The following is a 27,265-nucleotide window of genomic DNA, read 5'->3' on the forward strand; positions in this document are numbered from 1 at the left end:
TTTTCCGATCCGTTTTATCCTCACAAGGGTCACGGGGGGTGCTGGAGCCTATCCCAGCCGTCTTCGGTCAGTAGGCAGGGGACACCCTGAACCGGTTGCCAGCCAATCGCAGGGCACACACAGACAAACAACCATCCGCGCTCACACTCACCACCGAGGGACAATTTGGATTGTTCAATTAGCCTGCCATGCATGTTTTTGGAATGTGGGATCTGGAGAGAACCCACACAGACCTGGGGAGAACATGCAAACTTCACACAGGGTGGCCGGAGCTGAAATTGAACCTGGTACCTCTGCGCTGTGAGGTCAACACGCGGACCACTAGTTCACCAGGCCGCTCCCCAGAAAATCCATCCATCCATCCATCATCTACCGCTTATCCGGGGCCGGGTTGCGGGGGCAACAGCTTTAGCAGGGAAGCCCAGACTTCTCTCTCCCTAGCTACTTCTTCCAGCTCTCTCCGGGGGATCCCGAGCCGTTCCCAGGCAAGCTGGGTGACATAGTCTCTCCAGCGTGTCCTGGGTCTTCCTCTGGGTCTCCTCCCGGTGGGACATGACCGGAACACCTCACCGGTGAGGCGCTCAAGAGGCATCCGAATCAGATGCCCAAGCCACCTCATCTGGCTCCTCTCGATGTGGAGGAGAAGCGGCTCGACTCTGAACCCCTCCCGGATGACTGAGCTTCTCACCTTATCTCTAAGGGAGAGCCCGGACACCCTCCGGAGAAAACTCATTTCGGCCGCTTGTATCCGGGATCTCGTTCTTTCGGTCACGACCCATAGCTCGTGACCATAGGTGAGGGTTGGGACGTAGATCGACCGGTAAATTGAGAACTTCGCCCTTTGGCTCAGCTCCTTCTTCACCACGACAGACCGATACAACGTCCGCATCACAGCAGACGCTGCACCGATCCGCCTGTCGATCTCCCGCTCCCTCCTACCCCCACTCGTGAACAAGACCCCAAGATACTTGAACTCCTCCACTTGGGGTAAGATCTCTTCCCCGACCCGGAGGGGGCACTCCACCCTTTTCCGACTGAGGACCATGGTTTCAGATTTGGAGGTGCTGATTCTCATCCCAACCGCTTCACACTCGGCTGCGAAACGCTCCAGTGAGAGTTGGAGAGCCCCGTTTGAAGGAGCCAACAGCACCACATCATCTGCAAAAAGCAGGGATACAATACTGAGGCCCCCAAAACGGACCCCCTCAACGCTTCGGCTGCGCCTAGAAATTCTGTCCATAAAGGTTATGAACAGAATCAGCGACAAACGGCAGCCTTGGCGGAGTCCTACCCCCACTGGAAACGATTCCGACTTACTGCTGGCAATGCGAACCAAACTCTGACATCGGTGGTATAGTGACCGAACAGCCCGTATCAGGGGGTTCGGTACCCCATACCCACGAAGCACCCCCAACAGAACTCCCCGAGGGACACGGTCAAACGCCTTCTCCAAGTCCACAAAACACATGTAGACTGGTTGGGCGAATTCCCACATACCCTCAAGGACCCTGCTAAGGGTGTAGAGCTGGTCCACTGTTCCACGGCCGGGACGAAAACCACACTGCTCCTCCTCAATTGGCGGCTCGACTTCCTGACGGACCCTCCTCTCCAGCACCCCTGAATAGACCTTACCAGGGAGACTGAGGAGTGTGATCCCTCTATAGTTGGAACACACCCTCCGGTCCCCCTTTTTAAAAAGAGGGACTACCACCCCGGTCTGCCAATCCAGAGGCACTCTCCCTGTTGACCACGCGATGTTGCAGAGGCGTGTCAACCAGGACAGCCCAACAACATCCAGAGCCTTGAGGAACTCCGGGCGGATCTCATCCACCCCTGGGGCCCTACCACCGAGGAGCTTTTTAACCACATCGGTGACTTCAACCACAGAGATAGGAGAGCCCACCTCAGAGTCCCCAGGCTCTGCTTCCTCCAAGGAAGGCGTGTTGGTGGAGTTGAGGAGGTCTTCGAAGTACTCTGCCCACCGGTTCACAACGTCCCGAGTCGAAGTCAGCAGCGCCCCATCCCCGCTGTACACAGTGTTAGTGGTGCACTGCTTCCCCCTCCTGAGACGTCGGATGGTTGACCAGAATTTCCTCGAAGCCGTCCGGAAGTCGGCTTCCATGGCCTCGCCGAACTCTTCCCACGCTCGGGTTTTTGCCTCGGCGACCACCGAAGCCGCGGTCCGCTTGGCCAGTCGATACCCGTCAGCTGCCTCTGGGGTCCCACAGGCCATCAAGTATCGATAGGACTCCTTCTTCAGCTTGACGGCATCCCTTACTGCTGGTGTCCACCAGCGAGTACGGGGGTTGCCGCCACGACAGGCACCAACCACCTTACGGCCACAACTCAGATTGGCCGCCTCAACAATAGAGGCACGGAACATGGGACTCGGACTCAATGTCCCCCGTCTCCCCCGGAACATGGGAAAAGCTCTGTGGGAGGTGGGAGTTGAAACTCCTGACAGGGGATTCCGCCAGACGCTCCCAACAAACCCTCACTATACGCTTGGGTCTGCCAGGACCGACCGGCATCTTCCCCCACCATCGGAGCCTACTCACCACCAGGTGGTGATCAGTTGACAGCTCCGCTCCTCTCTTCACCCGAGTGTCCAGAACATGCGGCCGCAAATCCGATTATACAACTACAAAGTCGATCATCGAACTATGGCCTAGGGTGTCCTGGTGCCAAGTGCACATATGGACACCCTTATGCTTTAACAAGGTGTTCGTTATGGACAATCCGTGACGAGCACAGAAGTCCAATAACAAAACACCACTCGGGTTCTGATCGGGGGGGCCGTTCCTCCCAATCACGCCCCTCCAGGTATCACTGTCATTCCCCACGTGAGCATTGAAGTCCCCCAGCAGAACAAGGGAGTCCCCAGCAGGAGTACTCTCCAGCACACCCTCCAAGGACTCCAAAAAGGGTGGGACTGCTGAGCTGCTGTTTGGTGCATTTGCACAAACAACAGTCAGGACCCATCCAGCCACCCGAAGGCGGAGGGAGGCGACCCTCTCGTCTACCGGTGTGAACCCCAATGTACAGGCACTGAGCCGGGGGGCAATGAGTATGCCCACACCTGCTCTGCGCCTCTCACCGTGAGCAACTCCAGAGTGGAAGAGAGTCCAACCCCTTTCGAGAGAACTGGCACCAGAACCCAGGCTGTGTGTGGAGGCAAGTCCGACTATATCCAGTCGGAAATTCTCTGCCTCACACACCAGCTCGGGCTCCTTCCCTGCCAGAGAGGTGACATTCCATGTCCCAAGAGCTAGCTTCTGCAGCCGAGGATCGGACCGCCAGGGTCCCCGCCTTTGGCTGCCGCCCAGCTCACATTGCACCCGACCCATTTGGCCCCTCTCATTGGCGGTGAGCCCATGGGAAGGGGGACCCACGTTGCCTCTTCGGGCTGTGCCCGGCCGGGCCCCATGGGTGTAGGCCCGGCCACCAGGCGCCTGCCAACGAGCCCCACCTCCAGGCCTGGCTCCAGAAGGGGGCCCCGGTGACCCGCGTCCGGGCAAGGGAAACCTAGATCCATTTATTGTATTCATCATTGGGGTCTTTGAGCCGTGCTTTGTCTGGCCCCTCACCTCGAACCTGTTTGCCATGGGTGACCCTGCCAGGGGCATAAAGCCCCAGACAACTTAGCTTCTAGGATCATTGGGACACACAAACCCCTCCACCACGGTAAGGTGACGACTCACGGAGGGCCCCAGAAAATCCAATTCATTTTATTCTGCTTTGGACATTGAAACTGGAAAATATGACTTGCATTCAATAAGTAAAGAATTCCAATTCCAAGAAACCAAGAAACGATTAAATTCCATATTAGAGTTTGGAATTATGTTGCTTTAAAAACAATTGTAAATTTTTAAGTCAGTTTAAATATACTGTGTGTGCGGTTGTGTTTGTGAACATATATATAATTTTATTTGCTGTAATTATTTTAGGAGTATGTGACATTGGTGATCCTCGTTACTCAAATACTGTATGTAGATGTTGCTCAAAATTTATCATGCTCTCCTTCACATCAGACCTCAAAGTTCACAAAGGCTGTGGGAACTTTGATAATTGACTTAATCATTGGCCAAGAAGAGGAGCGGCTGTTACCTGCTCCAAAACGAAGTTTTTGCAGCACCCCTCCCCCCAGACATGAGTTTGTTTACATTTCATTTAGCAGAGCTGCGCAGAAGCCAGCCACAACGCTTTGCAAGAAAAAAATGAGTTAGGTACTGTATTGCAGAAGTGTCCCCAGCATATCCAATTTATTTCATTCAGCTTTGGACATTGAAACTGGAAAATATGACTTGCATTCAATAAGTAAATAATTGTTTCATCTAAATTCCATATTAGAGTTTGGAATTATGTTTCTTTAAAAACAATTGTAAAATTGTAAGTCAGTTTAAATATACTGTGTGTGCGCGGAGTATGTGACATTGGTGAGCCTAGTTACTCAAATACTGTATGTAGATGTTGCTCAAAATTTATCATGCTCGCCTTCACAGCAGACCTCAAAGTTCAAAAAGGCTATGGCAATTTTGATAATTGACTTAGTCATTGGCCATGAAGAGGAGCGGCTGTTACCTGCTCCAAAACGAAGTTTTTGCTGCACCCCTCCCCCCAGACATGAGTTTGTTTACATTTCAATTAGCAGAGCTGCGCAGAAGCCAGCCACAACGCTTTGCAAGAAAAAATGAATTAGGTACTGTATTGCAGAAGTGTCCCCAGCATATCCAATTTGTTTCATTCTGCTTTGGACATTTCAACTGGATCATTATGATTTGCATCCAATAAGTAACAACAGTAAGTATTCTTTAGTAAGAAATCATGTTTGCGTTGCTCAATCAGTCTTGATAACAGAATTTCCTTATGTGGGACATGACTACGGTACACGTCCTTTATGAACATGCAAGTGTGTTAACAAAATACATGTGTAAGAACACAAGCAGTAAAATGCAAAAATATATGCTCCAACAACACAAATAACACAAAAACGGCAGTATACAGTACAGGTATATGAACAAAATACATTATAACAAGAGTAGTCACAAAATGAGGGCTCTTTGCTCCAAAATGAGACCTATAACAGCTGGTGGCTTTTCTTTCCAATCACTCACTATCTCGAACTTGACCTCCCCTCGATCACCACCCAAGACAGCGTTGCTCAGCTGATGTTGTGCAACAAATGTCTGAAGGCATCGATGGGACCCTTCAAAGTCCTCCATGCCCATAGCGCGATGGAACTCGCCTTCTCTCTGATTAGCGCTCCAGTTAGCGCAAATTGTTTTCAAATCTCTAAATGACCTTTTCAAATCTCTAAATTACCTCGTGCCACCTTACCTCGCTGACCTCATCTGGTCTGCGGACCAGACATTATTAGAAGGACCAAGAACTAAACTGAGGCTCAGAGGGGATGGAGCCTTTTCTGTTGCTGGTCCCTCTCTCTGGAATGACCTCCCACTGAACATTCAGCAAGCCTCCTCGCTGCCCATCTTCAAAACGCGCCTCAAAACTCACTTGTATTCTTTGGCATTTGACTCACCATGACTTAGATTTGTTCTTGGTTTTGCTGTTCGGTGCTTTCTACCGAATTTATTACAGACTGCGTTACTGTTTGTTGTATATGTTAAATTGCTCCATGTAAAGCACTTTGTATGCAGCGATGGCTGTTTGAAAGTGCTCTATAAATAATGTTGAGTTGAGTTAGCATGATAGCAGGTCAAGCATTCCAGGAAACGTTCATTTACTCTACAGTCCGTCGAGCCACAAGCAACTTGCTTTGAGCATCTAATCGGATGCATTCCATGTTCCCTTCCACAGTCATTACCATTCCTTTGTTTGGATGCAACGATCGACAGGACGTAAATGTAAATGAATGGAATAGAAAGTCGTTCACGATTCCAGTAAACTCATGCTAATAGAGAGATTCTGCTGTTTTTGTGCCAAAGAGAGTAAAAAGTGGTGCAGACAGTTATTCCGCGGTATCGAACGGGACTTGCTTGAGTTTGCTCTAATTCGAGCTTCGGTATGGCTTCCAGGTTCCAGGTATCGGAACGTTCGTCCGTTGTTATGAATCGATCACTAATGTAATATCCATCCATCCATATTCCACCGCTTATCCAAGGTCGGGTAACAGGGGCAGCAGCTTTAGCAGGGAAGCCCAGACTTCAGACTGGGATCTCATTCTTTCGGTCACGACTCATTGCTCATGACAGTAGATGAGTGTTGGAACGTAGATCAACCGGTAAATTGAGAGCTTCGCCCTTTGGCTCAGCTCCTTCTTCACCACGACTGACCGATACAAAGCGCGCAGAGCAAGCAGCAGCCGCTTCACCGCTGCGCCTGTCGATCTCTCATTCCCTCCTGCCCTCACTTGCAAACAAGACCCCAAAATACTTAAACTCCTCCACTTGGGACAAGATCTCCTCCCCGACCCGGAGAGAGAACTCCACCCTTTTCCGACTGATTTTCATCCCAACCACTTCATACTCAGCTGCGAAACGCTCAAGTGAGAGTTGAAGGGCCCTGCTTGAAAGAGCCAACAGTCCCACATCATCTGCAATAAGCAGAGATAAGATAAGTTTGGTGGCAATAAGCCACCAAAATGGACCCCCATCAACACTTACACTGCGCCTAGAAATTGCCAATGTCCGTAATGTTTATGAACAGAATCGATGACAAAGGGCAGCCTTGGCGGAGTCCAACCCTCACTGGAAACGATTCTGACTTACTGCCGGTAATGTGAACCAAATTCTGACATCTGTGGTGGAGGGACCAAAGTGCCCGCATCAGGGGACTCGGTACCTCATACTCCTGAAGCAATCATATAATGTAATATCGTACTCAAATGTGTAATGCATAGATTTTTATTCTGGGTGAGGGAATTTTCATTTGACAGAAGTCAATAGATGGCAATACTTACTGTAATTATGTTTCATTGAACAATTATAATATTTAAGTCTGGTTTAAAAAATATGAACAGGTATATACATTTGTGTTATTACAGTTGCTGAAACATATAGATGTTGCTTGAAATTTATCATGCTCCCCTCAAAACAGACCGCAGAGTAAAATAAAAGTTAAAGGCTGAGCAATTTTAGTTTATCGTTGGCCATGAAGGGGGGAGGGGCTGTTCCCAGCTCCAAACCCTCGCAGTTGCACTGTTTGAACCTAGTTTATTCAGCTCCCCTCCCCCACACTAGTTTGAGCACGTGATCAACTAGGAGCGCGGTTCATACAGCAGCAACAAAGCTTTGCAAGAAGAGTTGAGTGTTGCAGTCGTGTCCCCAGAAAATCTAATTCGTTTTTTTCTGCTTTGGACATCGAAACTGTATAATACGAATTGCATCCAATAAGTAAATAATAATGATGTTTCATCACAATTCCATATTAGCATTTGGGAATAATGTTGCTTTCAGAACAATTACAATATTTTAAGTCGTTTTTAAAATATGTGTGTGTGTGTATATACTGTATATATATACAGTATGTATATACACACACATGTATATATGCTGTGCTCATTTTAGGAGTACATGACATTGGTGTAAACAAGATTTCATAAAATATGTTGATATTGCTTGACATTTACTATGCCCCACTTCAAAACGGACCTCAGAGGAAAAGTGAAGGAGTTTTGGTTATGAAGGGGCGGGGCTGTTTTCACACCCCAAAACGTCACAGTTACGTTGCAGGAAACGAGTTTCTACAGCTACCCTCCCCCACATCACACTCGCTGACCATCAATTAGGAAACGCGCGCTTTGCTACCTGCACAAAAGGAAGGCGTTGAGAAGAGTGAGCGTACGAGTCAGCATCATCGAGAAAACCCCAGAAAGTGACAAATACTTCAGAATTAAAGCAGGTAAGACACTCAAGTTTTGAATATTTTCTTACAAGTTAGTTATTCTAAGTAATTCGGGCAGGCTCAAAGGTTCGTGTTATATCAGCATTAGAGTGAAACCAACTATATGAATAACTCTACTATGCTGTACCTAAGGAGTTGTCACCAAGATAGAAAGTTTCCTCTCAAACAATAAACTTTCAATAGGCCGTCAGACACACAATACAGCGCCACAGAATAGGCCGTTGGTGTGGTAAAATCAAGTTTTAACCCCCCCCCCCCGCCGCCGTCGTCTCGCCGTCGTCGTCGTCGCCATTTTAGTTGAGCAGAAAATTAGTTGCAAATGACCCAGCGTCTTTCGCCGCCGCCGCCATCTTAGTTGAGCAGAGAATTAGTTGCAAATGGAACCAGTGTCTTTCCATATACAGAAAGTAACTGCAAAAAGACGATGTAAAATACCAAGCAATTTACAGATAAAGTGGGTTGAACGAAATATTATACTGTGAACCATTATCAACACAAAAGTTAAAATTAAATAATAAATGAATAAAAAACAATAATAAAGGTTAAATGTGTGGATCACCAAAACCTATGCATTTTGGGCTGAAAAACCCCCAACTTATATGAGGAGAGATGCATATTTTCTATGTTTGTTAAGCTTTCTACTATTTTATGGGGACATTTTGATGATTTTTTTGGTGGCAACATACATTGTCACTGTCATCAACCTTTGCGATTTGTAACCACACTCGCTCATCGTTTATTGATCCCAAATATCCTTATGGGCAAAGCCGAATTAGTGGTGATTGAAACTTTGACTTTTCAAACGTCAAACCAGTTATTGGCCCAGGCTTATAAAAACACACTAGTGATGCATTCTCAGCATGAATCTTAACCTTATCATACTCATATCAACTTAGTGATTAGACGTTAATCGGCAAATTAGTGGATGAATGTTGATGTTGATTTTCTGAAATATCGATTGCTGGTATTGGCAGCCTCCACGATAACCTTAAAATAATGCCAGTATCAGCCTGATACCATTATTTGGTTTCGGCACTTACCTATCTTTGCCAAGCACTGGAAATGAGTGATATAGACATTTTTAAAAATTATAATAAGTCGACTTTTAATTGATTACCCGGTCAGTTTCAAATGCTGTATTTGCCCATATTAAACAAAATAAGTTATTTCTATAAGGTATTTCTGTTTTGCCATGTTAATGTGTTCGATTAATATTTTATCCCACAGAACTATCTTGTCATGTAAGCCTGAATTATCAGTACTATTCTCTAACATCATTAATTGCAATGGTATTTTCTGATCTTTTTTTTTTTTTAAAATAACAGATGGACAATCCCACTGAAGATGGTGATTATTCTGACTCAAGTCTTTTTGGATCAGATGAGGAATACAAACCAACTACATCCTCTGAGTCGAGTGATGACGAGGAGATAGTCCATCCAAAGGTAGAAAAATTGTTCTTATGATACATCCAGTGAAGACTCTACAAGTCATCAGACATATGAAGCAGAGGAGCACAGTCATGTCTGCAATTCGTAAAGAAGGTAACCCATTAACCTATGTAAAAACAAAAGATGAGCAAAGAAGATCCTTCTTTAACCATAAAAGCATTTACAAAAAGGGAAGGCAAACGAGTTTGGCACAGAAGTCATTATTGCTTCTACTGTGGCCAATCAAATTTAAAGATGGCAACGCAATTGGAAAGGAAACATAAGGCATCACAAAATAAATTCTGTGGGGGGGTTTGTGAACACATAAAGGAACAAATTACACAATCAACTCTGAGACGGTGCAGTCTCCTACAAAAGGAAAGATGACAGAAGTACAAACGAGCACGAAAGCAACACATTCTACCCGTATGTAATCAACTCTTTTCACGCGTAGCAAGTCTACTCCTGTAGCGTTCACACGTCCCATTTTATATCGGTGCTGCCCCGCATACTAGCATTTACTCCAGAGTAAATGTTTAAACCACCTCCTGAGCAGGGTTACATTTGCTCCGTTTTAAGCTGTTTTCAGGGGCTACACTGGTGTAACTTTGTACGTGGCAACGCTCGACATGGGGGCAGTCGGCTTTTGGGGTGGGGGGGGGGCAGAACGGATGAATGGACATGTCAAGAGTTTTAATTTCTCCATAATTTGTTCCGGTCAGTTGTCACGCAGTATGAGGAACATATATAAATTATATTTAATCCTTGTGTATTTTTAGCCGTTATAAATCAAATGTTTCTTGGGGGAAATAATGCGGCGTAAATTCACTCTAGCACCTAAAGCACTATGAAATGACATACAACAAAAATTTCTACTGTACAATATTACACGATCGATTACAGCATTGTTTTGGGTATTTTTGTATTTAGATTCATGTTCTTACCATTTCATTTATCAAATGCATTGCCCACACTGGACAATGTAATCTATCAATATAAAAGATGTTTTTCGAAACCCCTGCTATTCGCGTTCAATAGAGACCAGGCTCGTTCACTGGCTGCCACTGGAATGCACTTGAAGGGGGAAGATAATTTATGGATGATAGTTATTTTGAATCAGGAATCAGTATTTTATTTCTGCCAAATATTTGCATTGGTCTAACAAAATGTAATTATGTCGGTTGGTTCACACTGACTAGCATGAAATCATACAACATGTTCTTGTAACATACCTTTCAAATGTTATATGTTGCCCAGTAAATCTTCTCTATTCTTAATGGAAGCACGAACTTGTATTTAATACATAATACAATGATTTGCATGTCATGTTCAACCTCTATTTACCGTATTTTCACGACTATTCGACGCATCGTACTAATGGCCGCAGTCTCATTAATGCGTGACATTTCTGTATTTTACACATACACAGGACGCATCGTACGAATAGCCGCAGTTTTACAGTGGTAAAACATACGCCAGCTTAAACATACGGCATGCATGCGCGCACTCTAACACGTTAGCTTGAAGCATACGGTAGCATGCCAAGACATACAGATAAGATAAAAACAAGTTTTTAAAAAGGCAACGAAAGCAGAACTGAGTTCGGGTGTATTTTATTTAGCCATCATACAATGTTCTCACGTTTTCGATCAATCATCACCCAGAAATCCATCAAAGTCCTCATCCTCTGTATCAGAAGCAGAGGACTGCACATCTCAGTTGTCATTGAATGCATCACATGCTAGTGTGAGTTGCTACGCATTGCCGAGCGGAAAGAAGGAGTAGCAACAGCAAAGTCAACATTTCTCTCGTGTGAAGCTTTCCCACATTTGAAAGTAAAGAACAGAGCGAAACATGGTGGCAGCGCGTGTGTGTGTAGAAAGAATTGAACAATTGTGCAAGTACCGTAATCCATCAAAAACGCTGCGTTCCCTCTCGTTGTTGCGTATTGTGGCGTAACTCGCCCAGCGCTGCCTCTGACTCTTTGTAAAGTTGTGTTTGCCATCGATCATTGTTCCCATGCTGTTCGCAACTTTACTTTGAACGCCCGGTTGATGCCAATGTCCAGCGGTTGGATTTCTTTAGTCAAGCCTCCGGGAATAACGGCAAGCTCAGAGTTCATTTGCTTGACTTGATTTTTCACCGCTGCTGTGAGATGGTCACGCATGCCAAAAGCATAACCGGTGGCTTTAAGTTTTAACTGAGCTTCGTAGGCATGTCTCTTTGTCGAATTTATTTTCAGGGGTTCTTAGAAACCAAAACCGGAGTTGTTTTGCAACAATGCACATTGCCACACGCTATACAAGTGTTGGTACTGGCTTGAGGCGTCCACTTACACGCCCACCCTTCACCATTGGCGGACTAGCTTGTCTGTCCTCTCTCTCCCTCTCTCTCTCTCTCTCTCCCTCTCCATATATGTATATATACACGCCCACCCTTCTCTGATTGGCCGACTTCTTTCACAGTCACTTCCGCCTTTTCTCTATATAAACAGCGTGTTGGCTGTCAGTCAGATTTTGGAACTCAGCGCATATAAAGGACGCTCCGCACCATAAGGCGTCCTGTCCATTTTGGAGGAAATTTAAGACTTTTAATGGCGCCTTATAGTCGTGAAAATACGGTAATTGGCTACACTACTATGTTGGAATTGATGGCTGCAACACGTTCCAAACAAGCTGGGACAAGGTTGTTTTGGATGCAGTGCTCTCTGATAGGTCGAAGGTCATGGCCTTTGAATGTTATCTGTTTTTGGCCTTGCCGCTTACATGCACTGATTGGTCCAGATTCTCTGAACCTTTTGATATTATGGACCAAAGATGACGTAATCCCTCAATTCCTTGCAATTATACGTTGTGAAACTCTGTCCTTCAACGATTCAACTTGTGGTGACCCTCACCCAATCTTTGCTTGTGAATTCAGGATAGCTACTTTTTGACCCAATCATGGCACCCACCCATTCACAGTTAGCCTGTTCACCGGTGGGATGTGACAAACAGGGGTTTGATGAGCATTTCTCAACATTATTTTTTTTGCTAGCTGTTCCATCTTTTATGGAACGCATTACAGCCATTAAATTCTAAGTTAAATATTATTGAAAAAAATTAAATGTACCAATTTGAACATTGAATGTTGTCTTGTCTTTGTAATGCTTCACTTAAATATAGGTTGGACATGATTTGCAAATCATTGTATTCTGTTTTGATTGATGAGCATAATGTCCCAATTTCACTGGAATTGGGTTACTAAATGAATGCCTTGATAGCATATTTTTGTTCAACACTGATTTAGTAAAATGTGTCACTTTGTTCTCCTTTTCATGTGGTGGTATCGACCTTTAGCCCCAAAAAGGGAAAAGCATCTCTCCAAAAGAGGGAAGACTGAATTGGATGGTAAGCTTTGGATGAGGAACTATATCTCTTTTTTCATAATTTAACCAGTTAAAATGCATGCAACGTATTTGACAATGAGTGTCAAATCAGGGATGTCCCATTTCATTGCAGATTCGAGTCCAGGCGGGGACCCTGGCGGTCCGATCCTTGGCTGCAGAAGCTAGCTCTTGGGACATGGAATGTCACCTCTCTGGCAGGGAAGGAGCCCGAGCTGGTGTGTGAGGCAGAGAATTTCCGACTGGATATAGTCGGACTTGCCTCCACACACAGCCTGGGTTCTGGTACCAGTTCTCTCGAGAGGGGTTGGACTCTCTTCCACTCTGGAGTTGCTCACGGTGAGAGGCGCAGAGCAGGTGTGGGCATACTCATTGCCCCCCGCCTCAGTGCCTGTACATTGGGGTTCACACCGGTAGACGAGAGGGTTGCCTCCCTCCGCCTTCGGGTGGGTGGACGGGTCCTGACTGTTGTTTGTGCATATGCACCAAACAGCAGCTCAGCATACCCACCCTTTTTGGAGTCCTTGGAGGGTGTGCTGGAGAGTACTCCTGCTGGGGACTCCATTGTTCTGCTGGGGGACTTCAATGCTCACGTGGGCAATGACAGTGATACCTGGAGGGGCGTGATTGGGAGGAACGGCCCCCCCGATCAAAACCCGAGTGGTGTTTTGTTATTGGACTTCTGTGCTCGTCACGGATTGTCCATAACGAACACCTTGTTCAAACATAAGGGTGTCCATATGTGCACTTGGCACCAGGACACCCTAGGCCGCAGTTCGATGATCGACTTTGTAGTTGTATCATCGGATTTGCGGCCGCATGTTCTGGACACTCGGGTGAAGAGAGGGGCGGAGCTGTCAACTGATCACCACCTGGTGGTGAGTAGGCTCCAATGGTGGGGGAAGATGCCGGTCCGTCCTGGCAGACCCAAACGTATAGTGAGGGTTTGTTGGGAGCGTCTGGCGGAATCCCCTGTCAGAAGGAGTTTCAACTCCCACCTCCGACAGAGCTTTTCCCATGTTCCGGGGGAGACGGGGGACATTGAGTCCGAGTGGACCATGTTCCGTGCCTCTATTGTTGAGGCGGCCAATCTGAGTTGTGGCCGTAAGGTGGTTGGTGCCTGTCGTGGCGGCAATCCCCGTACTCGCTGGTGGACACCAGCAGTAAGGGATGCCGTCAAGCTGAAGAAGGAGTCCTATCGAGCCTTTATGGCCTGTGGGACCCCAGAGGCAGCTGACGGGTATCGACTGGCCAAGCGGACCGCGGCTTCGGTGTTCGCCGAGGCAAAAACCCGAGCGTGGGAAGAGTTCGGTGAGGCCATGGAAGCGGACTTCCGGACGGCTTCGAGGAAATTCTGGTCCACCATCCGACGTCTCAGGAGGGGGAAGCAGTGCACCACTAACACTGTGTACAGTGGGGATGGGGCGCTGCTGACTTCGACTCGGGACGTTGTGAACCGGTGGGCAGAGTACTTCGAAGACCTCCTCAACTACACCAACACGCCTTCCTTGGAGGAAGCTGAGCCTGGGGACTCTGAGGTGGGCTCTCCTATCTCTGTGGTTGAAGTCACCGATGTGGTTAAAAAGCTCCTCGGTGGCAAGGCCCCAGGGGTGGATGAGATCCGCCCGGAGTTCCTCAAGGCTCTGGATGTTGTGGGGCTGTCCTGGTTGACACGCCTCTGCAACATCGCGTGGTCAACAGGGAGAGTGCCTCTGGATTGGCAGACCGGGGTGGTAGTCCCTCTTTTTAAAAAGGGGGACCGGAGGGTGTGTTCCAACTACAGAGGGATCACACTCCTCAGCCTCCCTGGTAAGGTCTATTCAGGGGTGCTGGAGAGGAGGGTCCGTCAGGAAGTCGAGCCTCCAATTGAGGAGGAGCAGTGTGGTTTTCGTCCCGGCCGTGGAACAGTGGACCAGCTCTACACCCTTAGCAGGGTCCTTGAGGGTATGTGGGAATTCGCCCAACCAGTCTACATGTGTTTTGTGGACTTGGAGAAGGCGTTTGACCGTGTCCCTCGGGGAGTTCTGTGGGGGGTGCTTCGTGGGTATGGGGTACCGAACCCCCTGATACGGGCTGTTCGGTCACTATACCACCGATGTCAGAGTTTGGTTCGCATTGCCAGCAGTAAGGTAGGACTCAGCCAAGGCTGCCCTTTGTCGCAGATTCTGTTCATAACCTTTATGGACAGAATTTCTAGGCGCAGCCGAAGCGTTGAGGGGGTCAGTTTTGGGGGCCTCAGTATTACATCCCTGCTTTTTGCAGATGATGTGGTGCTGTTGGCTCCTTCAAACGGGGCTCTCCAACTCTCACTGGAGCGTTTCACAGCCGAGTGTGAAGCGGTTGGGATGGAAATCAGCACCTCCAAATCTGAAACCATGGTCCTCGGTCGGAAAAGGGTGGAGTGCCCCCTCCGGGTCGGGGAGGAGATCTTACCCCAAGTGGAGGAGTTCAAGTATCTTGGGGTCTTGTTCACGAGTGGGGGTAGGAGGGAGCGGGAGATCGACAGGCGGATCGGTGCAGCGTCTGCTGTGATGCGGACGTTGTATCGGTCTGTCGTGGTGAAGAAGGAGCTGAGCCAAAGGGCGAAGCTCTCAATTTACCGGTCGATCTACGTCCCAACCCTCACCTATGGTCACGAGCTATGGGTCGTGACCGAAAGAACGAGATCCCGGATACAAGCAGCTGAAATGAGTTTTCTCCGCAGGGTGTCCGGGCTCTCCCTTAGAGATAAGGTGAGAAGCTCAGTCATCCGGGAGGGGCTCAGAGTCGAGCCGCTTCTCCTCCACATCGAGAGGAGCCAGATGAGGTGGCTTGGGCATCTGATTCGGATGCCTCCTGAGCGCCTCCCCGGTGAGGTGTACCGGTCATATCCCACCGGGAGGAGACCCAGGACACGCTGGAGAGACTATGTCACCCAGCTTGCCTGGGAACGACTCGGGATCCCCCGGGGAGAGCTGGAAGAAGTAGCTAGGGAGAGGGAAGTCTGGGCTTCCCTGCTAAAGCTGTTGCCCCCGCGACCCGGCCCCGGATAAGCGGTAGATGATGGATGGATGGAAAAAACCTTACACCCAAAGAGCAGGCAAAATCTAAATTGGAGAAAAAGACAAGTACTTTTATTTTTTTTACGTATAAAATCCACATTGTAAAGCTATCACAAGGTGGTCTTTGTGAGTATCATTAAATTGCAATTGTCATCATATTTAGGGTCTCCCAGAGCAAATTTGAGGAGACCATGGAATGAAGAAGAAAAGGCTGCTGTGGAAAAACACCTGGGGAGACTTATAAAAGGGTGTCAAGCAAGAACAATGCACTGACTGCAAAATGAAAGAGCCGCAGGCCTTGGGTCAAAGAACCTGTAAAGACGTAAAGAACTTCAAGAAAAGATCTGCTTCTCGAGTTCTTCATTTTTAAATTTAAATTTTCTTGCTGGAGTATTTTTTTTTCAATTCTTTTCTACTCTTCCTAAGCAGTGTTGTTAAAAATGTTCTACTTGAGGTGAGATTTAATGTTGACATGTACTTATAAAGTTTTACAATATATTTGATTTAGTTCCGTAAATTAATTGGCCAAAGCATGGGTCACTTTTATTGTAGTAGTAATTGTACAGCAATCAATCGGTTCAAGTTGTGATTGATATATAATGTATAAATGAGGAACTCTGCTTATCTTAAGTTGAAACTATCAAATTATTCATAAAACAGACTACTCACACTTTTTAAAATTAAAATACAAAATGTCTGCTGTGTAATTGCAGGTTAATAAGAGAGGAAAAACTCTGAAGGCCATACCAAAAGTTGATTTGTATGCTTAACTGCAACAAAACCAAAAAAGATAAGATATTTTAACCAAAGTCACAACAGGAGTGAGGACTTTGAATGTGCCCATTCAGAGTCCTCACTCCTGCTATGATTTCAGTTTCAAGTCTACTTTTTATTGCTCTGTTTTTTAAAGAAGTTGAAGTGGGGAAAGTAGTTGGGGTGACATCTAGTGTACAAATCTAAGACTAGTTCCTCTCTAAACCTATCAGAAAGGGTGGTCCTCACTCCCTATCTGGAGTTACCCGGACCTCACAAATATAGTCTTACAGGAATGTGTGTGTGTGTGTGTGTGTGTGTGCGTGTGTGTGTGTTGGGCGGAGTGTGGAATCCTGTGTACTATGAGCATCTGAGAGGTGCTGTGGAGGTACATTGAAATTCCTCATTCTCCCACCCTGTGAGGCGAAGCCAACCCTCTGTCAGCTTTTACTAAGCAGATGCTCCTGAAACGAGCGCATAGGCTGAAGGCAGGGATATTGCCTGCTGTGTAACTCTCGACTTGTTTCTTATTGCATGCCTGTTTTGAGCAAGGTGGCAAGTTTAGTCTATGTGTGTGAGAATGTGGGGAAATTGGGATCATGTCACGAGGTCTTTGTACGCACGTATAAAGAAGTATGTGCCATGGATTTGATACGCTGCTTCCATGTCACCCTGTCAAACACGTGCCCACTGGTCTGAGTGTTTGATGTCAAGATAGACGTACACAGAAACTCAAATGAAAAAAAAAGGGATGAAATTATGAAATTTGGCTTTATGCACATTTTTACTGTTCTGCAGTAACCTCCTACATCCAAATTTGGCCAATGTCATATTTTTCATAAATTGATCCTCTAGGTCGGTCCTCATGTGGGTCTGTTATTTATTTTATTTATTTATTACAAATTATTGACCAATCTAGTGTCACAACAACAATGCAGTGGTAAATTTACCCAGTGTGGGACGACTAAAGGATATCTTATCTTAATGGTTCAAAAAACTGCTTTTGTTTTTCCTTCTAAAAAGTTAAGGTTTTGGAAATGCTTGGACTCTGCCTGATGCCAGTGATCTGAAAACATTGTGCCTCAATTTAGGTCTGTGTGTATATGATGTCCACAGTTTTAAATCTCATCTTCATTTCTAATTCAAGCAGGCCCCCGCCATTGTTATCCAGTTCAGTTGCAACAATAGCCCCGCGCGTAAAGAAAGGTGATCTACCTTGAATTGTTTCAATGGATCAACATGATCAGCAATTTAATAAAGCCATGGAGAAATAGATGATGCATGATACATAGGATCATCTCATAGGTTTAACAAAAAAAAAGAAAGGGACAATAACACAAAATTAAAAATGAATCAATTTTATGGACAATGATGGAAAGCAAAAGGATTGCATGTTGTTATATCGCCATCTCTTGAAGTGCACTTTCCGTCGCTGTTTATGATAAAATGGGCATATTTGACTGGGTATGATACAGTTCGTATCCAATCCTCTGAATTATTTGTCAGTCCTGAGGGCTTGTGCAACACAAATGAACATACAGTAAGTATCCTGTATGTTGAAGAAACAACCATGTTGTTGTTTATCTCAGAATCAGAATCTGATTTATTGGCCAAGTATGCAAAAAAAAGGAATTTACAATCTTACAAAGGAGTGAAAAATGTTCAAGAAACTACTAAAGCCATGAATAAATTAAAAATGTAATTACTCTCACACTGCTGGGCACACAGCCTCATTGAAATATAGGTCTTTTATACACATATACCTATATACTAAAAAAAGAACATTTAAAATGATTCAGTGGCTTGTGGGAACACATTAATTTTCAGTACTAAAAATATATTTTTAAGCAGGTCTTGGGCCCTACTTTCTTATGCCGAATATGTAATGGATCCCTGTGTCATCCATTATGGTAGTTGGAAGAAGGAGAGATCAAGAGTCGTCAGCAGCAGCCACCCGGGGTTGTTCTTCTTTAAATGAAGTTTTAATAAAGAATGACGTAGAGGCTGTACAAGGTCAATTATCAGACTTTGCTCGTCCCCTGATATTGTTCTCTCAGATTCCCGTGCTTAGATAAGTCAAAGCTTGCTGGTCTGCACACAAAGGCTGAAACTATCGATCAAACACTTCTGTCATTACACTTTCAGTTGACTATTTTTCGTCGGGACTGGCACGTAAGGTCGCCATTCTCACAGACAGGCAAATCAGGAAAGGTGACAGTGGCTGACGTTGATTTGTCAGTGGGTTCAATGATAATATCTCTTTATGCATCATGAATGCATGCAAAGTCACACGGAGGAGGTCAGGTATGAATTTCTGCTGTTGGGCTGCGGAAGTTCCTTTTGACCCATTGTGATGAGTGAGGTGGGTTTTAATGTATTGGATTCTTATGAATACACTTACATATTCATTTGAGCAATAAACACTGGCTGGGCCCCCCACAAAAAAACAAACTGCCTAGCTTCCGGCAGCCATTTTAATTAAATGCCACGGATTGTCAAATTTATCGATTCCATTTTGCAGACATTTCCATATCTTAAGCGGGCTCTCCTGCTAATGTGAGGTGAGGGATGGTTGGAGATGGCAGTCTGCTTGCTTAATTTGGGCCCGGCGCTCCCAGCTTGTAGCTGAAGGTGGAAAATGGATGTAGATTGGCTAAAGGGGTGTGCGCGGAGGTGTGTGTGTGTGTGGGGGGGGGGAGGCGGGTTTTGCACATGTCCTGAAGCGATAGCCTCAAAGCTATAACAAGGCTCTCCCTCTTTCTGAGCAGATCTGTTTACAGATGGGTGTCTGACAGGCCTACAGCTGTTCTCGTAATTGTTCATTAAGTGTTCTATCGATTCCCTTATTTCGAGTACATGTATCTTTCAGCTGCCGCTGTCCATGAGAAGCGCTAGACACGCACGCACACACACACACACACACACACACACACACACACACAAACACACACACATCCAGGCTGGGTCAAGATGACGGCGTCGACTGATGATGAAAATCAGAGCTGCCACATCTAATCCAAGACCCAAAAAACTTCTACGTTGGAGTCCAGCAGGGCCTGAAATAACGTGACGAGGCAAGCTTTTATTTTCCAAACTTTAAACATCAATCAATTCAAATGCTGGCTGGCAGCAGCATTGAAAATTGTTCAATTCCTTGTTAAGCTGCTCGAGTGGCCTCAGATTGCACCTGGCTGATAAGGGAGCTTGTGTGAGTCTATTAGATGCTGGAATTCTCACCTGGTTACTTGAGATGAATACAGGCTTTATTTATGCAGAAAACAATCGTGAGAGGTAACTGTGAAATGAGAAAAATCTCCCAAAACAGTGGAGAACTTTTCTTTTCATTCTTTTTTTTTTTTTTAATCTGAGATCATCTTCTATTGTAGATGATGATACTCAGATGGAGACCTGATGCACATTCAAAACGAACCAATAAAAGTTAAAGTAAGGCATATCCACTGCTATAAAGGCTCATTGTATAAATAAATAAAGAAAGAAATAGAAATACACTTCAGTAAATATTATGTCAATTCCCAATTTGGAAATTAAAAAAAAATCAGCAATCCAGGTCAATCCCTCTGTGTTGAAATAAGGTTTTTTTTGGTTTGGCTTTATTTAAAAAAAAAAGTCATTGATGTAAAAGTGAGCTGAGTGAATAAATACAAATGTGTATAACTGAGCAAATAAAATGATTATACAGAAGTGTTCAGACTTGTCATCTCTAAAGAAGAAAAATCACCATACAGGCTAAGTGTTGCAATTTCTGTTTTCCCATTTCTTCCAGGCTTAATAATTCGGCTTTCAAATTGGACTTACTGCTTCAGTGATTCAAGTTACGGTATACACTTCCAGCCCAGGTGGTCGTCTCCATTTCTTGGGCAGGCAAATTCTGTCTGCATTGAGTGGAGTGATCATCTTCTCTGTTAAACACAATCAGTCACTTCTCTCCTTGCCTTTGTATAAGCTTCAAGGACCCACCACACCCCTACCCCCTCGCAAACCCACACCCTTCCAATCAATACTGGCTGGCGAGGTGACTTATTGCTGGTTGGCTGCTGAGTCTAGCGGAGTAGCACAGGCAAGCGGACAGCAATGGGCAACCAGACGCAGGAGAAAACTCAATGGCTGTTGATCGCTAAGGCCTAGGTGGCATAAGATTGGGCTTCTAGGTGTATGCCATAACAACAAATTTAAACATTGGGAATTAAATAATTGCTGTAAAATCAAATTTTGTAATTCATCCAAAATATGGTTTAAGTCACACATCTCAAGTATAACCATCATACCATGCCATAATGGTCCATGCCTTTGGGACACAATCATGCCAGAACAGAAAATGCTACAAAGTTGGTAGCATATAATTGTTGGTTGTAAATATGCTGGAAAAACAACAAAATAAGATTCAGGGCAACCCCTTATTGATTAATCAATTGATGAAAAAGTCCTTTTGTCTCGTGAGTTAATGGATTGAATTGAGCCCTGACTGAAAACAATTGTAGCTGTTTGAATTAACAGTATAATAAGAGCATATTCAGTTGGTGGGACATTTGAATAACATGTCTGCAATGCAGTCATAAGTTCTGGGTTCAAATCCCAGCTACGACTCTTCTGTTTGGAATCTAGTGTGCATGTGTGGTTTTCTTTCACCCTAAATTACCCATAGGTAATGTCCTTATAAGTGATTGTCTAAAATATACTGAAAGGTCCTGGAAAGTAATCAGAAACCATTCCAAGGTGTACCCAGCCTCTCACTCAAATCAGCAGGGATTGGTCCCAGCCTAACTCTAATGTTATCGAAATGAAATGGATAGAATTCATTTTCAATTTGAGAAGGCAAAGCCTATGTTTGGGTTGCATAGAATATTGGCAACGAATGTGATCGCATGAAGACTCAAAAATTATTTTAATGATTTATGTTCATGTGAAAAATGATCAGCTGCCAAAAGTACTCATGCTGTTCAATGATTACGCAGAAAAACAAAAATACATATTTCCCAGTGTGGTTTTGGCACCACAAATATGCTTTACGCTGTTGTATACATTTATAGCCCATGTCAGTCAGAGAGGAAGGTGAGCCACAGCAATTTGCTTTTTGTTGATAAAGCCACATAGTTTATTGTAATTTTGAGACATTTTCATGGGGAGACCTTCAGTGTGGAACTGCCTTACTGTGTTTGAAGGGCACTAAAGGATGATGGGTGGTCCTGACTATTTAGTTGTTGCCTGGCCTTGCTGGCCTCTGCAGTTTAGTTGCAACCTGTTCAAGGCCTTTACTTAACAAAAACACTATATTTCACTTATTATATGATGACCAAGGGCTAAAAGCTTGTGCCTCGAATTTATTGGTAAAAATCCGAATTAATCACAAGTTTCACATTTAGGATTGGTTACCGGTATATACAGTACACCTGATTTTGAGGTTGTAACGAGTTATGTGCCTCTACTTTAATATTGTTCGTTAAAAAAAAAAAAAAAAAAACAGCGGTAAGCGTTCAGCTGGAGCAAATTTAATATTTCATAGTATTAAAATAAGTGTCTGTTTTTAAAATCAATGAATGAATTTTGTGCCTGAAAGATAACCAGCTCTCTCATTCTGCGAAATTGAGGAAATTGTTTGAATCACTACATAATGCATTGGAAGGAATTCATTACAAATTTCCCAAGCCTGGTGAGCACATTAGATTGAATGATGTGTAAATGCCTGCCTACCTTTTTCATCCATCACTTTGTGTGTGTGTGTGTGTGTGTGTGTGTGTGTGTGTGTGTGTGTGTGTGTGTGTGTGTGTGTGTGCGTTTGTGTGTGTGTGATGATTTTAATATGGAAAAACATTATTTGATCCATAAACCTCAAAGGACTTTTCTTTTTTTTGTTGAAAAAGAGCTCAATTTTTTGAATTTATATATGTCGCCTCACCACCCATTCAGGTACAGCATTTGGAAATTAATAAGGAGAACCACTGTGGGACATCGTAAATAGAAGATGATTTTAAAGCAAAGACAGCAATGACGTTTCAAAGTTGAATCCTCTAAAAGGCGGGAGATGATTCAGCAGAAGTCAAAGCTAGATGACTGTTTACTAACATTTCAGGTTGCATGGACCATCTGTCCCACTAGTGAAAAGGAGGCTGGAAGGTTGCTGTTTGGAATTGTATTTAACTTTGATGAGCTTTACAGCCAAGCAGGACTTTTAATAGCCTGTAATTGGCTTAGTGAAGAGAACATGTTGACATTTGCTGTATGTTCACAGTCTAAGGGCTTTACTTTCACCATTATGTTAATTCAACCATTATACATCCGGAGGTTTTAATGGGACTGACACAAGTGATGTTACAGGTAAAGGGCTGTGAAATGGTCTGTAAACAGAGAGAATTGATTCCAAGGCTGAGGCGATTGCCACCAGCCGGCGCTGAGCTGAACAGCTTTTGTTTCCATCCATCCCTCCTCTTTTCCTCTTCCTCCCCCTCTCCCTCTGTGTCTCCCCATCCACTCCCACCTTTGTCCACTCTGTCAAATAGTCTTTGACGGTACTCAGCAGAAACTGTCAGGGGCCATCAAAAAGTTACCCAAACACAACGTCAAATCCCGTCTGCTTACAAAAATGAGACTGGATCAGGATCAATACAGTTTACCGGTTTGAACAGCACCGGGGCACATTCATCCACCCTTAAATTGTGGATACATTTCATAATCTTCTCCTGTCCAGTGTGCACACATACTATAGTTTCTCTCTTTAATTGACATTTTGTCATAAAGAGAGCCAATATTGTAGAAACATTGATGTTGATGACTAAGGTGAGACTACGATCATTCAGATTTTTTTAAGTTTGCCTGAAGTTAATCAGTGCTGGCTTTGGCAAATTACATTTTGCACAGTATGACAGTAATATCACAATACAATGATCATCATGACTCTGAATTGATTACCGGTAATCTGTTTGGTCACTGGGTCAATGATTTCCTTGTAAGGATTGCCGAAATTGTCTAAATCCTAGGCTGGTTCAATCTTTTTCGAGCCAAGGCACATTTCTTTCATTGCAAAAATCCTGCGGCACACCATGAGCTGAAAATGTGAAAAAAAGCTCATTTTAACAATTAAAGTGCTATATTGTCATAATAAGCCTTTTTTTTTCACATTGAAGAAAAACACTATCTGATAAAACCTTGAATATCAATCAAATATTGTTGGATTGATATATATACAAATACAAATACAAATATATATAAATATAAATATAAAATACGCATCCACGCATATGTTTGTAATGATAGCATTAGTCTGTCCACTTGACATAAACACGGTTTCTGTCTTGACGACTCAGCAATGTGATGTCATCGTTGCGGCATCGTTGTCATCGAGTGTCCCCTCCGTGAGTCGTCACCTTACCGTGGTGGAGGGGTTTGTGTGTCCCACTGATCCTAGGAGCTAAGTTGTCTGGGGCTTTATGCCCCTGGCAGGGTCACCCATGGCAAATAGGTTCTAGGTGAGGGGCCAGACAAAGCACGGCTCAAACACCCCTTATGATGAATAAAATATATGGACCAAGGTTTCCCTTGCCCGGACGCGGGTCACCGGGGCCCCCCTCTGGAGCCAGGCCTGGAGGTGGGGCTCGTTGGCAAGCGCCTGGTGGCCGGGCCTACACCCATGGGGCCCGGCCGGGCACAGCGCGAAGAGGCAACGTGGGTCCCCCTTCCCATGGGCTCACCACCCATGAGAGGGGCCAAAGCTGGGCGGCAGCCAAAGGCGGCGACCCTGGCGGTCCGATCCTCGGCTGCAGAAGCTAGCTCTTGGGACATGGAATGTCACCTCTCTGGCAGGGAAGGAGCCCGAGCTGGTGTGTGAGGCAGAGAATTTCCGGCTGTGTGTGGACTTGCCTCCACACACAGCCTGGGTTCTGGTACCAGTTCTCTCGAGAGGGGTTGGACTCTCTTCCACTCTGGAGTTGCTCACGGTGAGAGGCGCAGAGCAGGTGTGGGCATACTCATTGCCCCCCGGCTTTACATTGGGGTTCACACCGGTAGACGAGAGGGTTGCCTCCCTCCGCCTTCGGGTGGGTGGACGGGTCCTGACTGTTGTTTGTGCATATGCATCAAACAGCAGTTCAGCATACCCACCCTTTTTGGAGTCCTTGGAGGGTGTGCTGGAGAGTACTCCTGCTGGGGACTCCCTTGTTCTGCTGGGGGACTTCAATGCTCACGTGGGCAATGACAGTGAGACCTGGATTGATTGATTAGGATTGAGGGTTCTGCGCATTATCCTTGCTGTTCCCAGCACTGCACATTTCTGTACTGAGATGTCCGATGTTGTTCCCGGGATCTGTTGCAACCACTCATCTAGTTTGGGGGTCACTGCCCCGAGTGCTCCGACCACCACAGGCACGACTGTCACCTTTACCTTCCAGGCTCTCTCCAGCTCCTCTCTGAGCCCTTGGTATTTCTTGAGTTTCTCGTGTTCCTTCTTTCTGATGTTTCCATCATTTGGGACCGCTTTATCCTCTATCGTGTTCAGCCCGAGGTTGTGTCGGCCGCACCAGAGCTCCAGCTGCTCCACTTGTTGGCGGTACGCAGACTCGTCGCCGTCTTTGATGAGACCGATGACCGTGGCGTCGTCTGCGAACTTTATGAGTTTGACAGCTGGATCTGTTGAGGTGCAATCGTTTGTGTAGAGAGAGAAGAGCAGTGGCGAGAGGACACATCCCTGTGGGGCTCCAGTGCTGGTGGTGCATATTGATGATGTTGTTGCTCTCAGTCTCACCTGTTGTGTCCGTCCCGTCAGGAAGCTGAGGATCCACTGGCAGATCGTAGGGGACACACCGAGGTGGAGTAGTTTGGTTGGTGAGGAGTTCCAGGATGATGGTGTTGAACTCAGCTGAAATCCACAAACAGAATCCTTGCATATCTTTTGCTGCTTGAAGAGCCGTCTCACGTCTTGTTTGTGGATCTGTAGTGGAGAAAATGATGGTGGTGGTGGTGGGGGGGGGGGGGGGTGTAGGTAGAGTGGTTTCTGGTAGAGGTTGGTGTGTGTGGGAAATGGGGGTGTCCTTTTCAAATCGGCAGAAAAACATGTTTAGTTCATTCGCAAGACCCTTATTGTTCACTGTTTGGGGGGATGGTATTCTATAGTTAGTGATTGCTTTCAGGCCATTCCATACAGATGCAGAGTCGTTAGCAGAGAACTGGTTTTCAGCCTCTCTGCATAGCTTCTCTTTGCGATGTTAATTTCCTTTGTCAATTGGTTTCGGGCATGTTTGTACAGTGCCCGATCTCCACTTCTAAATGTGGCCTCTTTCTCTTTCCTGAGTTGCCTGAGTTTGGGAGTAAACCATGGCTTGTTATTGTTGAAGGAGCCTGAAGGACTTCGTTGGTACACACATGTCCTCACAGAAACTGATGTATGATGTTACAGTGTCTGTGTATTCATCCAGTGTGCCCGTTGAAGTTTCAAATACGCCCCAATCAGTGCAGTCTAAGCATTCTTGTAGAGCTAGCTTTGCTTCATCTGTCCATTTTTTCACAGTCTTAACAACCGGTTTAACACATTTGAGTTTCTGTCTGTATGTAGGTATTAAGTGGATTAAATTGTGGTCAGAAAGACCCAATGCTGCACGGGCGACCGATCGGTATGCATTTTTGATTGTTGTATAGCAGTGGTCTAGAATGTTGCCTTCTCTGGTGAAACAGTCGATGTGCTGCTTATATCTGGGAAGTTCACGGTTAAGATGTGCTCTATTAAAATCGCCCAAAATGATCAGGGGTGACTCTGGGTATTTTAGTTTGAGTTTGTTTACTTGTTCGGCTAGTGTTTGTATCGCCGTGTTAGCGTTAGCTTGTGGCGCAATGTAAACACTGACTAGTAAAAAGGAGGTGAACTCACATGGCGAGTAGAATGGCTTGCAGTTTAAAGACAGCGACTCCAGGTCCGGGCTGGAGTGTGCGTCGAGCTTCGTCACATCAGTGCACCATTTTTCGTTGATATAGAAGCAAATCCCACCACCTTTCGATTTCCCTGATAGCTCCGTGTCGCGGTCGGCTCGGAGAAGGCGGAAGCCGGGTAGATGTAGCGCGGGATCTGGATGGCGGTCACTGAGCCAGGTTTCAGTGAAGCAGAGCGCAGCAGAACGTGCAAATGTTTTGTTGGTCTTTGTGAGGAGAAGAAGTTCATCCATCTTGTTTGGCAGAGATCGTAGATTAGCAAGATGGATCGATGGGAGCGGGGTTCAAAATCCGCGCTGCCGGAGCTTGACGAGCACGCCGGCTCGCTTCCCCCTCCTCCGGCGGCGTTTCCATGCTCCGTACAGCGCAGCCGCTCCGCTCGCGATTAGCTCCGAAAAACCTTGTGGATTTTCATGTGCTGGTGAAAAAAGACCGAGCGTAGACTCCCCAATGCGCAGCAACTTTTCCCTCGTGTAAGTAAGCCGCTCAGGGTTGCCAAAAACAAACGAAAATGACAAAAACAGGGATAATACTAGGGAGCGTGTGACCGAGGCTGCCATACCTGTCGGCCCCCATTGTCTGAGACATTCTCTGAGTACGTCGTCCGTTGGAGCCTTCTCCTTGATGTATTCAAGGAGCTTGGATGTTTCATCCTGGACAGTGGCTCTCACACTCACTAGTCCCGGCCTCCTTCCTTTCGGCTTGCGTACAGTCTCGGGTCCTAACGTCCGTGGTCTGAATCTCTTCCTTTGGACACCTTATTATTCCTGCAGGGTATCTGATCACTGGCAGGGCAAAGCTGTTTATTGCCCAGGTCTTATTCTTGCCATTGAGCTGGCTTCTTAGGACTTGCCTCACTCGCT

The sequence above is a fragment of the Hippocampus zosterae genome, chromosome 8 (genome assembly GCF_025434085.1).
Source record: "Hippocampus zosterae strain Florida chromosome 8, ASM2543408v3, whole genome shotgun sequence".
Classification (NCBI taxonomy): Eukaryota; Metazoa; Chordata; class Actinopteri; order Syngnathiformes; family Syngnathidae; genus Hippocampus; species Hippocampus zosterae.